The 15081-nt window shown below is 39.1% G+C and overlaps 1 long non-coding RNA gene across 4 annotated transcripts; it reads left to right on the top strand.

Annotated features, from left to right (window-relative positions):
* The first annotated feature begins 407 nt into the window (after positions 1-407).
* Positions 408-14514, top strand: LOC109270045 (uncharacterized). Of its 4 annotated transcripts, none has more exons than XR_008424753.1 (10): positions 408-876; positions 967-1077; positions 1690-1762; positions 1925-2063; positions 3842-4649; positions 4757-4792; positions 4874-4939; positions 5052-6181; positions 9376-9473; positions 13375-14514. It is a non-coding gene; the product is annotated as an uncharacterized LOC109270045 (long non-coding RNA). The 4 variants fall into 4 exon arrangements; XR_008424752.1 differs by lacking the exon at positions 13375-14514 and having other exon boundaries at positions 5052-5146; positions 6100-6181; positions 9376-10212; XR_008424754.1 differs by lacking the exon at positions 13375-14514 and having other exon boundaries at positions 5052-5146; positions 9376-10212.
* The last annotated feature ends 567 nt before the right edge of the window (positions 14515-15081 follow it).

Below are 15081 nucleotides of genomic sequence, written 5' to 3'. Positions count from 1 at the left end.
AGGCTCTTTCCATAATTTGGCTATTGTTGAGAGTGCCGCTATAATGTGTTTATTCATTTTTGAAAGAGAGAGAGAAAGAGCACAAGTGGGGTAGGGGCAGAGAGAGAGAGGAAAACACAGAATCTCACTGAAGCAGGCTCTAGGCTCTGAGCCATCAGCACAGAGCCCAACGTGGGACTCGAACCCATGAACTGTGAGATCATGACCTGAGGTGGAATTGAAGGCTTAACTGACCGAGCCACCCAAACACCCCTGATCTGTCCTTCTACTAATGCTTCTTAGTGGGTGTTCCACTGAACACTAGTCCTCTGAGATGTTCTACAAAACGAAAGTTTCTTGGCTAAATAAATTTGGGGATACCTTCATACTCTCTTGCCTCTTGGAGATTTTCAGAAACATAATGTGTCTGTACTAATACACTGAGATTATTCGATGTTACTGGGTTTGCTAATAATCTTAGAAATTGTTTTCTCTCCTTTTAGTTAGTTTATAGCTAATAACTGAGAAGATCAATACATTTAAAAAGAAAACAGAACTTGCTGATGAAGTATCCATTTGGGAGCAGAAGGGATCATTACCCTTTCAAAGATTTTTTCTGATTTCATTTTGGTTATTTGTACCTCTGGTAGTGTATCCTACTGACCTATTTCATGTGTTCTATAAACAGTTCTAGTTCAAGACAAGCTTCACAAATGTCAAGCACTGTCTGTTTATTTGTGGAAGGAATCACACATTAAAAGATAGTTTTGTCTATCACTATGCTATTTGTGAATTCTAATCCTTTATCATATGTTTTATAGATCAATGAATCAAAGAAATGTCTTTAAGAAACTAAGAGAAATTAAGTTTCTTTCTGATGAAGCTCTTAAATTAAAGGTAAGAATCCTTTCTTTGCCTGGATTGCTTTCTCAAAACAGGAGTGAAAATAGTGAGTTATTATTACTGATTCATTGCATTTTGTTGAAGGAGGACATCAAAACAGTTGAATATTTTAATGAAATTTTAAGTGACAGTCTTCAAAGTGCACATGCTACCTTGCGATCTGAGACAGAGAAGAATGTCAAGAATAAGGACTTGGTAAGAGTTGGCTGCTGAGTTTTACTGTAATTTGGCTTTGGAGGCTTTTTGTTAATTGGGTGAGGTGAGCACAGTATGTTCACTTGCTGTTTACCACAGTAGAGATTGGGCCTCTGGGAGCCAAATCTCCATCTGCAATGTGAGCTGGAATTTCACTAGGACCACCAGGAGGAGTTTTGCTATTTCAAGGACTAAGAAGTACCTGTGTTTTCACAACTAGGTAATTATCACATCATTTCAGCTCTGCCCTCCAAGATATGAAGAAAATTCTAGAAGATATTTGAGAGATGAAGGGTGATTACTAGCCAAATTGTGTAGTCCCTTCCTGTCTTAATGCTGAACACATAATTTTCAATGTGAATAGGGAAGGAGATATCTATTATCTATCTATCTATCTATCTATCTATCTATCTATTGATATATATTCCACTAAGAAAGCCATTTGTGAGCTCTTTGATTTAAACTATTTTCTACCAAGTTGGCTTTCTCCTTGTTATATATATGCCTCAGGATCTTTCTTTGTTGCAGTGTACAATCATGTTGTGTTAGGTGCATTCACATTGTTGTATGATCATTATTTCTTGAATGTCTTTTCTCATATCTGTCTTAAAGTCACAAGATGGAAATGGTGAATTCGAGGATTGAGAGCTGAGAACCTTGAGGTCCAATAACTGTGAACTGGAAGGTATGCTGTCTGTTGGGGAGAAATCCCCATATGAGTACATGACTTTGCATTGGGAAGGGAAAGAATGCCTTCTTGCCTTCATGGTTCTTGCCCTTTTCCTGTCACACCAAAGCCAACTCTCAGGTCATGTGCACACTTATAAAGAAAATCCATTTTTTACAGAAAATAAAAAGGCCTTAGAAGACAAGTGTAATGCATTGAGGTCTGTGAAAGCAATCAAGGAAGCAAAAGTCAAACAGCTGAAGGAGAAAGCACATATCCTTGAAGAATTCTATAAACAAAGAAGAGTGGCTGCAGAAGAGTAAGATGTTCAAATATTAATTGTCACAAATCCTGTTGTATGAATGAATGTTGTAGCCGGTATAGAGAATTTTTGCCAAATGCATTCGGTAGAATTGTGCTTGACCTTCCTACCTGCTTTCTGTAACCTGCATTTTCCTTTCTGTCCTTAGTGCTTGTCACACATTATTGTGTCATGTATTTAGGGTGAAAGAGGGAAGGTACCAGCATTAAGAACACTGATCCCTGATACCCTCTGGATCCATTTACATTGTCCCATGGGTTTCAATCCTATCACATTGTCTTCTCAGCCGGGAATTAGGTCATTTTTGTTCAGCACCAGACATGGGTCAAAAATATATAGGGGGGAACGGCTAGGTGGTTCAATTGGTTGAGCATCTGACACTTAATTTTGGCTCAGGTCATGATCTCATGGTTTGTGAGTTTGAGCCCCACATTGGGTTCTGCGCTGAAAATGCTGCAGCTGCTGGGGATTCTCTCTCTCCCTCTCTCTCTACCCCTCCTTCCCTGTCTCTCTCTCTCAAAATAAATAAGTAAACATTTTTTTTAATTGGGTAAAGAGAAGTTGAGTTATATTGCTGCAGAAACAATGGGAATTTCTTTCTGGAAAATGGGTTGGGGCACCAGCAGTACTGGACCCCTTCATGCAGTCTGCCAGTGAGGTTGTTCACTGCAGGCCCAATCCCTAAGAAGGCCTGGGTATTTCCTGTCCCCCTGCATTTCTTATGTGTAACAATCTTTGGTTCCAACCAAAACCTGCAGCTTCGCTAGGGCTCATCTTTGCTGACTGACCCTCAACTACACTTGTTTACTTCTACATCTATGTGCATAAAGTTATTTAGCTGCTTTGCAGTTCAGTTTTCTGTCCCCGAATGTATTGATGAGTCCTGGGGAGACTGGCTCCAACTGCCAGGCTGGCTTTGTCCTGGGCTTCCTTCTTCTCCATCTTGGTCTCGTGTGTCTTCATGGGGTTGTTAGAAATTTGGTGCATTCACTCACTTGTTTCCTCCCTTGTGCAGTATTTCCTTTTGTTCTCAGAAGATCGGGGCCTTTAGAGTCCCTCATTCACGTTGAAAAGTAAACTCTTCCTTCCCTTCCCTGGGGACTCAGCTTCATGATAGTCCTTCCCACACCTGGGGTGGGGGCTGCTGTGTCTCATTGGCATCTTGTTTTTGTTAATTTGTAAGCTCTTTGTGGGAGTGGGTACAGAGCCCTGACCACCTTTCTATCTTCAGCCTCTTACAACAGAGCCACTACATTACAGCCACTCCAGAAAGCATTTGCTGAAGGACTGCCTGAGAAGCCAGAGGGAAATGCACGTGCCTTTCTCTGTCTAGAGATTTTTTGTCAGTTTCTAAAAGTCAGGGCTCCCTGTGGAGGTGTAAGACTAATGATGATCTGTTGCTCCATCCTAATGGGTATAGTTGATCAGACATGGTTTTTCACATTGAACTGAAATGAGTCTTCACCATCCCAAACAAAAGACCAGCTCTGGGAAGGCACAAAGTGCAATGTTATTTGATGACTTCGTGACGAAGGAGTAGAAGCAGAAAACTAGAAAGACACCTCCAATTTCAGAGACGTGGCAGCAGACAGAGGTTGATTTTAACTTAAATGAGGTGTTCAGTTCATTTCTCTGATTGTGGTGTCAGTCTGCATTTATGGGAGAGGTGAGGGAAGGGATATTTGAATCTAGGCCTTCAAAAGTGCTGGGAGGTAAAAAAGGAAGAATTTCTGGACCTTGTCTCCTGGATTAGGTATATATCTTTCTCATCTTAGGAAACTGAAAATGGCACAATGTGAACTGGTGGCAATTGAGAATCAACTGGAAGCTACAGAGGAAAATTTGAAAATAGCTAATGAGGAAATATACAAGTGAGTTCAGATACTAATTAGCAGTGGCTCATGAAACCCCTGTCCATTTCTTGTTTTTCACATTTGTACAAATTTAGACTCAATTAACAAGTAATATAAATACATATTCAGAGGACATATCCATAGAGAATGAACAGACAGAAAAATATAAGATTTAGAAAGAACAAAAAACAGTCAAGTTACTAAACATTTCCAGAACTCCAGTATTGGCCTGACCATGTGGAAACTTCATCCATGCCAACATTCCTCAGGGGTGGTGTCAACTCTCATAATCTATAGGAAACCAGTGTATGGTAGGATGAATTATACCCATCAACATGGTAGTGCCATTTGATGGCCCTGGTTTCTGGGAAATATGGTGAAAATATATGTTAAGGGACAAAGAGCTTTATGATGAAAGACACTTGTCACATGATGAATTAGGGAAAGATTAAAAATGGGAAGGAATTCTATGAACTCTGAACCCTACAGGCAGGGAATAATGAGTAAGGAAAGGATGTAACAATAGCTTTGATCCTACTGTACATTTATAATCATGTAAGAATAAATTGTATCAGGGGACAGATACGAGGTTGATGGCAACGTGGGCAGATTATTTAAAATCATACCCAATATTGGGCCTTATCTGACAAAAGCAATTGTAACTCACAGGCAGCAAATTGAGCAAACACGAGAACAGCTGCAGCAGGCAGAGCTCACCTTCAGACACCAGGTAATCTGAGTTCTGCCTGACTTACTGAACCCTTAGCACCTCATACAGGTGAGTGTAGTGGCCCTTGGAATCCCTAAACACGGGCTTTTCATTGTTGGCTTTTTCAGATTGCAGTTCATGAGAAGAATGCTCAGCACAACTGGGTAAGTGTTTTCTTGTTTCCTCCTCTTTCTTTGGTGCACAGTCTGGCAGGACTGAAGGTGGATGTGTTTTTTCTCCCCCAGATCAAGACTCAGATCTGGGACAGGGAGATGGCAGAGCAGAGCAGGGAGGGCGCCCACTTGAAACAGGTGTGGGAGCTTGACATGTGGTTTTATGGGTGTTTCAAGGGATTACAGCTGTGCTGTTGTGTATCTGTGGTGTTGTAACTCTTTAGAAGTCCATTCTTTTTCTGTATCCAAGACTGGATGTTATGGAAGGAAAGAGGCTGCCTGAGGGACACATGAGGCAGAAACCAATGCCTGGAAGACCAGAGACGCAGAACCGTCCAGGGAGAGGTAAGGAGCACATTGTGATATGCACTGGCCTAATTTCTGCTGCAAAGCCTGTTCCTGTCGGTGATCATTGTGTGGCCTGGACAGAACCACAAGCACTACCTAAGGATAGCAGGTGGCCTGAAGGGGTGACAGGAGGGTGTTCTCCTCTGGTGCCCTAGCAGCACTGCTAAATTTCTGTAGTTTTCCTTTTCTCATTAGTATAAGATTAGTCTAAGTACATTTCTAGTCAGACATAGTTATATAATAACTGCTCACATGTGGAAGGCAGCTTACATATAAGCTGAAGGATTGAACAATCCACCTAGAGCCAGAAGAAACACATGCATTCTCTTCCGTTGAGGGTTCTTTGATGTTATCCGCCAATCGATACTCTCATTTGTATTCTTTTTTTTAGTTAAATTTTTAATGTTTATTTACTTTGGAGAGAGAGAGTGTGAGTGGGGGAGGGGCAGAGAGAGAAGGGGACACAGAATCTGAAGCAAGCTCCAGGCTCTGAGCTGTCAGCACAGAGCCCGACGCGGGGTTCGAACCCATGGACTGTGAGATCATGACCTGAGCCAAAATCAGATGCTTAACTGACTGAGCCACCCAGGCATCCTCATTTTTGTTCTTAATCGGTAATGAAATGGTGATTTCCCATGATGTACACTGAGAAACCTCTGTCTTAGTGATGACTTCTAGATTGCTAACTGAGCCTGTCATCACTGACCTGTCCACAGTTATTTGATGAATTACAAAACAACATGAACTAAGGCAACATGAGGTCTTTATCAAGGTGAGGGGAGGTTCTCCCCCTTATCCTTGGGGGTCACCTGAGGCATGTGGGATACCCTCTGCCTCTGGTCAGGGACCTGAGTGTAGGGAAAAATTTAAGATATTTGAGGAATGAGAGGAGAGATTGTTTTCATTCCGCACAGTCCTCTAAAAGCAGAATAAACCTCTGTCCCTTCTAGGGTCTTTAGTAGATCCACAAACTCTGAAACCTCTGTGAGTTACAGCAGCTCTGACTGTACCAAGAATGCAGACAAGGACAAGGTAAATGCTGGGGCCATTCTCAGGTATAAGTCTTTCAGGAAACCCTCATCTTTCGGTACATCACACTCTCCTGGCCTTGTCTCATTTTGCATGTTGTGTGGTATGTCTGTTTAATTCTTTGTTTTCCAAATGCACACTCATAACCCAGGAGCCCACAGGCTTCTCTGTTTTCATTCAGCTTATCGTCTTTCTGTGGTAAGTTTAGAATCTCGAAGAACTTACAGGTTGAAGACCTTAGGGCTTTTCCTGCGTGTTTCTGTAAATAACACAAGGAGGATGACCCCACACTCCACACGCCAGTCTCCTGGCCTGACTGACTCCTTCCATACCTCAACTTTATGGGATCAATGTTATTGTCATTATTTTCCTCTTTTTGGTCAGGCAATTAATGTGTTCAGACAGTCCCCTTTTCATCAGAACCATGCACTTCCTGGGTGTTTCATATGCATGTTACATGCAACTTATGGTCGTGGCTGAGCGATGTTTGCTTTCAGCCCAGTCAGCTGCAATGGTCCACTTTGCCTGTTCTGAGCAGGGTTTGGTCCCTGTTCCGGTAAGATTCCAGTCTGCTGCTGCCTTGGGCTTGTAGTTGGGTCTGACCAGATGTATCCATTTGTTGGGGCTGTGGTGACCCCTAACTGCAGGGTGCTCTTCCTGCCCCTGAGAGACTCATTAGTCAGTAGAGCCTTCAGTCAGCCCAGATATCTGCCACCAGTCTGTCTGTTGGGGTTGTAGTGACCCCCAAAGTGCAGCACTTTCTCCTTGTGCAACCCCTTTGAAGTTTTTATTGGTGGCCGAGGCCGGCATTCACATCAGATGTCTGCCTCCAGCCCACTGCGGGAGCTGCAGCCCACTGGTGTACATGGTTATCTTCCCCTCTCCCTGCGCCAGAACAGGCTGTCAGAGATGTTTGCAGAAAGAGTCATGTCAAGAATAGCTTTGCAGGGACTCTGGCTGGGTTGGGTGGGACTGGATGGCACAGTCCCCGGGAGAATGCAGGACAGGGCTCCAGGTGTAGCAAGGGAGGTGAAGAGCGTTCACACTGGTTCCAGCAAGTGTCTGCGTATCTAGGCTTGGGCAGGGTCAAGAAATGGCACCCACCTGGTCTTTCATTCTTGGAGAAGTCGGCTGGAGACCCTTGCCCCTGCTGGGCATGTTCTGAGATTAGTAAATAAATCTTCTATTGTGTTGCTGCCTTTCAAAGGGCTGCCTCTGTGTTTGCTGGCCTGGATGTTTGCTATGCTGGCTCATTAAGGGAGGGGATTCCTATGGCTCTCCAGCTCTCCAGAGCTAAGCCCTCTGATTTTTAAAGTTCATGGACTTAAGGCCCACTGGTTGTATAAACTCGTGAATTTAAGCCCCATGATTTTCAAAGCCGAATATTATGGGGATTCATCTTCTCAGTGGAGGTTCCCCGTATCTGAGATGAATGGTGAGGGGTTTCTTCCTCTCCCATCTCTGCCTTTGTGGTCTCCCTCCCATTTGTGTTTGGTCTCCTTGGGAATTCAGTACCAGCCTGCTTTTCTGCTTCCCTACCCTTTCCAGTGTAGCTCCTCTGAGCGATTAAGTGTGGACAGTCACTTCTGCCAGGTTTGGGGTTGTTTTCTAGGTTAGTTCTCCTGATATGACTGTTTTCTAGGTGCATCCATGAGATGAGGTAAGCTTAGGACCCTCCTACACTGCCATCTTCCCAGCATCCTTCATGACAGTATTCTTTTTCCAAATAGATTGCCCAGTTTTATTTGCTTATTTATTTTTAAGTTTATATTTTTATTTAAAAACTTTTTAATCAAAATATTTTTTTCAGGAATAGAATAGTGATTCATCACACCTTTAACACCCAGTGCTCATCCCAACCAGTGTCTTCCTTAATGCCCCTCACCCCTTTAACCTTTCCCCCCATCTAACACCCTACCAGAAACCCTCAGTTTGTTCTCTGTATTTAAGATTCTCTTTTGGTTGGTCTCCGTTTCTGTTTTTATATTATTTTTGCTTCCCTTCCCTTATGTTCTACTGTTTTGTATCTTAAATTCCACTTATGAGTGAAGTCATAATGATATTTGTCTTTCTCTGACTGACTTATTTTGCTGAGCATAATAACTCTAATTCTATCCACATTGCAAATGGTAAGATTTCGTTCCTTTTGATCACCAAGTGGTATTCCATTGAATATATATCCCACTTCTTCTTTATCCATTTATCAGCATGACAGTATTCTTATTATGACGTCCTCTTGTAATGGAAGCATTTTGTCATGATTGGTTGCATCTGCTTTAAAATCAATATCTAGGGGAAGTATTTTTCTTCTTATATTCTCAATAGTGTTCAGGTATAACATAATTTCCTAGTAGCATTACAATTCCTTTGAATTTAATTACAAAATATGACCAAATCTCACCCATCACTAGCTATATGATTAGATAGATCTTCATTATAGCAATCTCTAATTACTTTAAATTTGGAAACATCCTAGTATTTGGGCTTCAAATATGTTCTTGTGATCTTCTAAACTATAATTTATTTATTGCACAAAATGTAACATCTCAATCACTCCCAAAGCATTCTTTCATTTTAAAAATGATCTTTTCCCTTGCAACCATCATCTAGTAAACTGTGATTTTAAGTGATTTTCTTAAACACTTATGTTTGAAAAACATATTGATGAAGCATCATATCTTCATGTTAATTCTTTTTCCATTCTGTAATATAAATGAATTAAAAATGGCTGCTGTATATTGGCAGGCTGGTCCCATTTGCTCAATATCCTGTTGCTGCCAAGCTCAAATGTTTATACATCCAGTTTTTTTTTGTTGTTGTTGTTGTTGTTGTTGTTGTTGTTTTTAAGTAGCCCTAGGGGCGCCTGGGTGGCTCAGTTGGTTAATCCTCCAACTTCAGCTCAGGTCATGATCTTGCGGTTCATGGGTTTGAGCCCTGTGTCAGGCTCTGTGCTGACAGCTCAGAGCCTGGAGCCTGCTTTGGATTCTGTGTCTCCCTTTCTCTTGGCTCCTCCCCTTCTCTCTCCCTCTGTCTGTCTCTCTCTCTCTCTCAAAAATAAATAAACATTAAAAAAAAATTTTTTAAGTAGCCATAAATCGTGGTTTTTTTTGTTTTGTTTTTTGTTTTGTTTTTTTTGCCATTTCACTGTCTGCCTGATCTTCATGCCTGTGAAATTACGACAAACATCCGCTAATCAGAGATTAAGATCACCTCTGGCTGTCAAAGACCCTAAGCTACTGGTGACTTCTGAACTCGAGTCCCTCAGCCAGGCTGCTGAGAGACAACACGTAGGCATGTAAGTACCCTCTCCACATTACCTCTTCCTAAGACGCTACCTTGCCCTCTTCTACTTCAGGGTGGTAGCCACCGGAAGGTCAGATGCTGTGAAGGACCTCCCCTCATGCAGACCTGTCAGAGTGGCCCAAATAATGCTACCTGCATGCTGCTGCCACCTCATGGTCACATCTTTCTCCTTCAGCCTGAAAACTCTTGAACTCAACTGTACATTCTTCCCAATATTGAATGTTTTTCTGAATTGGAATTATTTGATTCTGTTGTATTGCCGCTAAAAAGAATGCATGGAAACAAATTAAAAACAAGGATTCTTTAGAATAAGTGAGCTAGTCACAATGAAACACCTGGCCGTTTGTACATTTTTGGAAAATGTTAAGCCATGATGTGAAAAACATCGTCCAGAATCTAAATAGGTCCATGCTGTAGGATCACCAACTTTATAGTGAGCCCATCAGTGACACACTCTTTGAAAATCAGAAAAACACATAATTCCATACTATAGAATACAATGTGGCATATATGTTATCATCTTAGTGTAAAATATGTAAAATGGCTACTTTTGTCAATTATATTTATTGTGTATTAAATTTTTTATAACATACATGCTATTATTTAAATAAAACAGCAGTAAGAACATGAAAATGAGTAAGTGTCAACTGTTAGTAAATAACAGAACTCATTATGCAGTTACATGTGTTAAAACAATGATTATTCATATACTTTTAATATTATTACAGTTTTAGATTCATTTTAAAAAGAGTCCATATGGTACCAAATAAATGAGTATTTTCAAAGCTGAAAGCATTTGCATTATGTAGATACCCAGTCCTTCAAGAGGTGACATGTAACTTCCCACTTCTTGAGATGTGCACTTATTTCTCTAGAGAGAACATACATCATGGACAGGGGAGAAACCTGAAAAGCACTACCTCAGCCGTGTGATGAAACATAAAATTAACAGTGGCAATTCATCTTGAGAGTAAACATTCTTGATATGAATCAATAAGGATGGCATTTTGCCTCTCTGATCTTGTGCCACCAAGCACATAACTCCAGTATAGTCATTTGAAAAAACATTAGAGGGGCGCCTGGTTGGCTCAGTTGGTTAAGCATTGGACTTTGGCTCAGGTCATGGTCTCACAGTTCATGGGTCTGAGCCCCACATCGGGCTCTGTGCTGACAGCTCAGAGCCTGAAGCCTGCTTTGGATTCCATGTCTCTCTCTCTCTGCCCCTTCCTCACTCACACTCTGTCTCTCTCTGTGTCTCAAAAATGAATAAACGTTAAAAAAAAAATTAGACGTATACCAACTGAGGATCATCCCACAAAATACATTCTACAAAAGTACCCCTCAAAACTTTGCAGATCATGAAAAATATGGAAAGTCTGAGAATTGTTATAGGCAGGTAGAGCCTAAGGAGACAGGATGACTGGATGTAATGTGCCAGCTGGGATGAGTCTGGAACAGGAAAAGTTAAAACCTCACCAAATCTGAGTAAAATAGACATTGGTCGATTATATCAGTTTTTGATTACTGTACCAACTCATGTGACATTAATAATCAACAAACTGAGTCTTAGGTATGTGAAAACTCTCAGTACTATCCCCACAATTTTTATTCAGTAAATCAAACCTATTGTAAAATTAAAAGTTTATTAGTAGTCTTGGTTTATGTTTTTAACACATAATATGGCATAATTAGTCCTGCCCTGAGTGACTAGTATCTACTCTTATAGTTCTTACTATTGTTTTATTTAAATAATAACATTTATGTTATAGAAAACTGAATGATACACAGTATTATGTAATTCACAGAAACAGAAACATCTAGTTTCTATAGTTTATGTTAAGATAATAAAACATATACAACATATGATATATAATGATTTCTGATCTAGAATGGGTGTGTCACTGATGCACTTTCTATAAAGTTTGTGCCTACCGTGACATTGGCTAATTAGTATTCATAAAGAGAAAAATGACAATAAAAGAATAGTACCAACATGGGCGATATAGATTACTGTGGGGGATAATATGAAGTTGATGTTAAGACACTGTATTCCTAGGGTGTTGGCTGTTATTTTACCTCTTTCTTTTCTAATTTTATTTATTTTTGTCCTCTCTTCTTTTGTTAATGAGTCTGGATAACAGTTTATCAATTTGGTTTATCTTTTCAAACAACCAGCTCTGGTTTTCATGATGTGTTCTATTTCTTGTGTGTGTTTTATTTCCTTTATCTCTGCTTTAGTTTTTATTATTTCCTCCCTTCTGTATTTGGGCTTTGTTCTTCTAGGCTTAAGGTTAGTTGTTTTTTTGTTGTTGTTGTTTGTTTGTTTGTTTGGTTTTTTTTTTTTTTGAGATTTTTTCTTACTTCTTCAGGTAGGCCTGATTGCTATAACCTACCCTCTTCTATCAGCTTTTGCTACATCCAAGACTTAAAGTTTTCATTCAAATTCCAGTTAGTTAACATCCAGTGTAATATTAGCCCCAGGTATACAATATAGTGATTCAACACTTGCATATGACACCTGGTGGTGCTCATCACCAGAAATGCAATCCTTAATCCCCATCACTTATTTTACCCATCTCCCACCCACCTCCCTTCTGGTAACCATTTGTTTCTCTATAGTTTCTAGTCTGTTTCTTGGTTTCTCTCTCTTTCCTCCCCACCCCATCTCCTCCCTGTGTTCATTTGTTTTGTTTCTTAAATTCCACATGTGAGTGAAATCATATGGTATTTGTCATTCTCTAACTTATTTCACTTAGTATGATACTCTGTAGGTCTATCCGTGTTGGTGCAAATGGCAAGATTTCATTCTTTTTATGGCTGATACTATTCCATCGCATATATCTATATATACCACACATTCTTTATCCATTCAGCAATAATGAACACTTGAGCTGCTTCCATAATATGACTGTTGTAAATAATGTTGCTAAACACATAAGGGTATGTGTATCCCTTTGAGTTAGTGTTCTTGTATTATTTGGGTAAATACCCAGTAATGTGATTGCTGGATCATAAGGTAGTTCTATTTTTAACCTTTTGAGGAACTTCCATACTCTTTTCCACAGTGGTTGCACCACGTTTGCTTTCCCGCCAATCAGTGCACAGGGGTTCCCCTTTCCTCATATCCTTGCCAACACCTGTTGTTTCTGTGTTGTTGATTTTACCCATTCTGACAGGTGGGAGATGATATCTCATTGTAGCTTTGATTTGTATTTCCCTGATGATAAGTGAAGATGAGCATCTTTTTATGTATCTGTTGGCCATCTGGATGCCTTCTTTGGAGAAGATGTTGCCCAGTGTCTCTTGCCCTTTAGTTTTATTGATTGTTTTCTTCGCTGTGCAGAAGGTTTTTATTTTGGTGTAGTCTCAGTAGTTTATTTTTCCTTTACTTTCCTTTGCCTAAGGAGGTGTATCTAGAATGAAGTTGGTACGTCCAATGTCAAAGAAGTTACTACCTATATTCTTTGCTAGGATTTTTATGGTTTCAGGTCTCACATTTAGGGTTTTAATTCATTTTGAATTTATTTATGTGTATGATGTAAGAAAGTGTCCAGTTTCATTCTTTCGCATGTTGTTGTTCAGTTTTCCCAACACCATTTGTTGAAGAGACTTTCTCCCATTGGATCATCTTTCCTGCTTTGTTGAAGATTAACTGATCCTATAATTGTGGGATTATTCCTGTGTTTTCTATTCTGTTCCATTGATCTCTGTATCTGTTTTTGCTTCAGTATCATACTGTTTTGGAGCCACAGGAAGGATCCATTTCTGATTGATATAACAATCTCTTAGTCAGTTAGAGGTACTTGACTGAGAAATTATTGTATCATTCAGATATGGATGGATCCTTCCTCTGTCTCTGTGTTTCCATGCCCGAACTTCTGGCTGTGCCCAAGAATAAGGTAATCTTCAACAGTAGATGGGACATATGAAAAAGACACAGGAACCATCTGAAAGGATTGCCACTGATCAGATCAAGACAACCTGAACATCAAAATGAATCATGGCAGGAATGGTTTCCCAATACTGAATGATAAACAATCCATGAGTCTACAGTGATACCTAAAAAACATTTTTTAAATGGGGATTGGAGAAAAGAGAAATACCTTTACAAAAGATTACACACAAATAAAGGTAGAAATAGAAAATGGAGATAAGAAATCACCTTTTAAAAACCATCATTCTAACAATTTTGCCACCAATTATCAGTAGATGCTAAAGTTGTTGGGTGAAATAATGTTGGGGCATAGGAAATGGACTGTGGGAACCACAGTGAACTTAATAACTAACATACAAAGAAACCAGGCTGTGTTATGTGGCTCATGATGCAGGGTCAGTGTGAAGGGCACAATATCAGACAGTAAAAGATTTTGAAAAGAGAAGAAAAAACAGAAAAGTATAGACAAATAGAATGCACATATTGGTGGTGAATGTACAGTCCAAGAGAAGGTCACATTGAATTTACTGGATAAAAAGATCCTGTTAAAAATCAACAACTAGCTAAACCAACCAACCAACCAACAACCATAAGCTGGTGACATGATACTCATCTAAAATGCAAGGTCATAGACATTTTGAAAATAAGACACTGGAAAAAACTAAAGTATGCAAACACCAATCAAAGAAAAGCTGCTCTGGGTATAGTAATATCAGATAAAATATACAGAAGGCAAAAAGCATTGCTAGATATAAAGAAAGTTGGTACAAAGTAATAAAAGGTATAGTTTACCAAGAAAGGAAAAGTTGTGCATCCCCAATTACATGGCTGCCAACCATATAAAGGGAAGTATGCCAAAAACTGCAAGAAGAATCAAATCCTCAAGCAGAGTGGGAGATTTTTTCACAGCCCTCTCTCAGCAACTGATAATGGGCAGACCCCAAATCAGTAAGGATGCAGATTTGAACAGGAAGCCATCTTAATATAGATTATATACATAGACGTATATAGAAATATATGTAGATAGGATATATAAACATATGTTAAATAAGTAGTTAAAATAGATATAATAAAATATGCTTTAATATATTTTCCTATTAGATATTAGGGAATACAAAATATAAACTTTAATAGTATATATAATTAAATGTAAATAATACGAATATTACAAATACTATAAATAAATTTTAAAATCTAATGCATAATATATTAACATACAGAATTTTTATTTATAAAAATTAATACTTTATAATAACACTTATATTAATACTTATTAATATAATTATGTATTTTGTGTATGTTTTTTATCATAAATATATATTATTTTAATGTGATATATTATCAATATAATAATTATAAGAAATATAATTAATTATAAATTAATATATAGATGTATAAATACACAAAATAAATGTAAATATAGGGAGAGAAATATATACAGAAATACTCTATCAATTTCTATGTGTATATATATAAAATATATGTATAATCTATTGGTTTCTGCACATTTGCAATTATGTTCCAAGAACATCCTCTGTGGGTTTCATTCTTTTGAAATATATTAGACTTGCTTTATGGGCAAACTATGGGAAAGAGGAGAGAGGGAAACAAACCACAAGAGACTCTTAACAATAGAGAATAAACAGGGTTGATGGAGGGAGGCGGG

This window comes from Panthera pardus, unplaced genomic scaffold (genome assembly GCF_024362965.1).
Source record: "Panthera pardus isolate Hobbes unplaced genomic scaffold, ASM2436296v1 HiC_scaffold_10, whole genome shotgun sequence".
In the NCBI taxonomy this organism is placed as follows: domain Eukaryota; kingdom Metazoa; phylum Chordata; class Mammalia; order Carnivora; family Felidae; genus Panthera; species Panthera pardus.
Note: the sequence above shows the minus strand (reverse complement) of the source record. Positions and strands in the feature narration are given on the sequence as shown.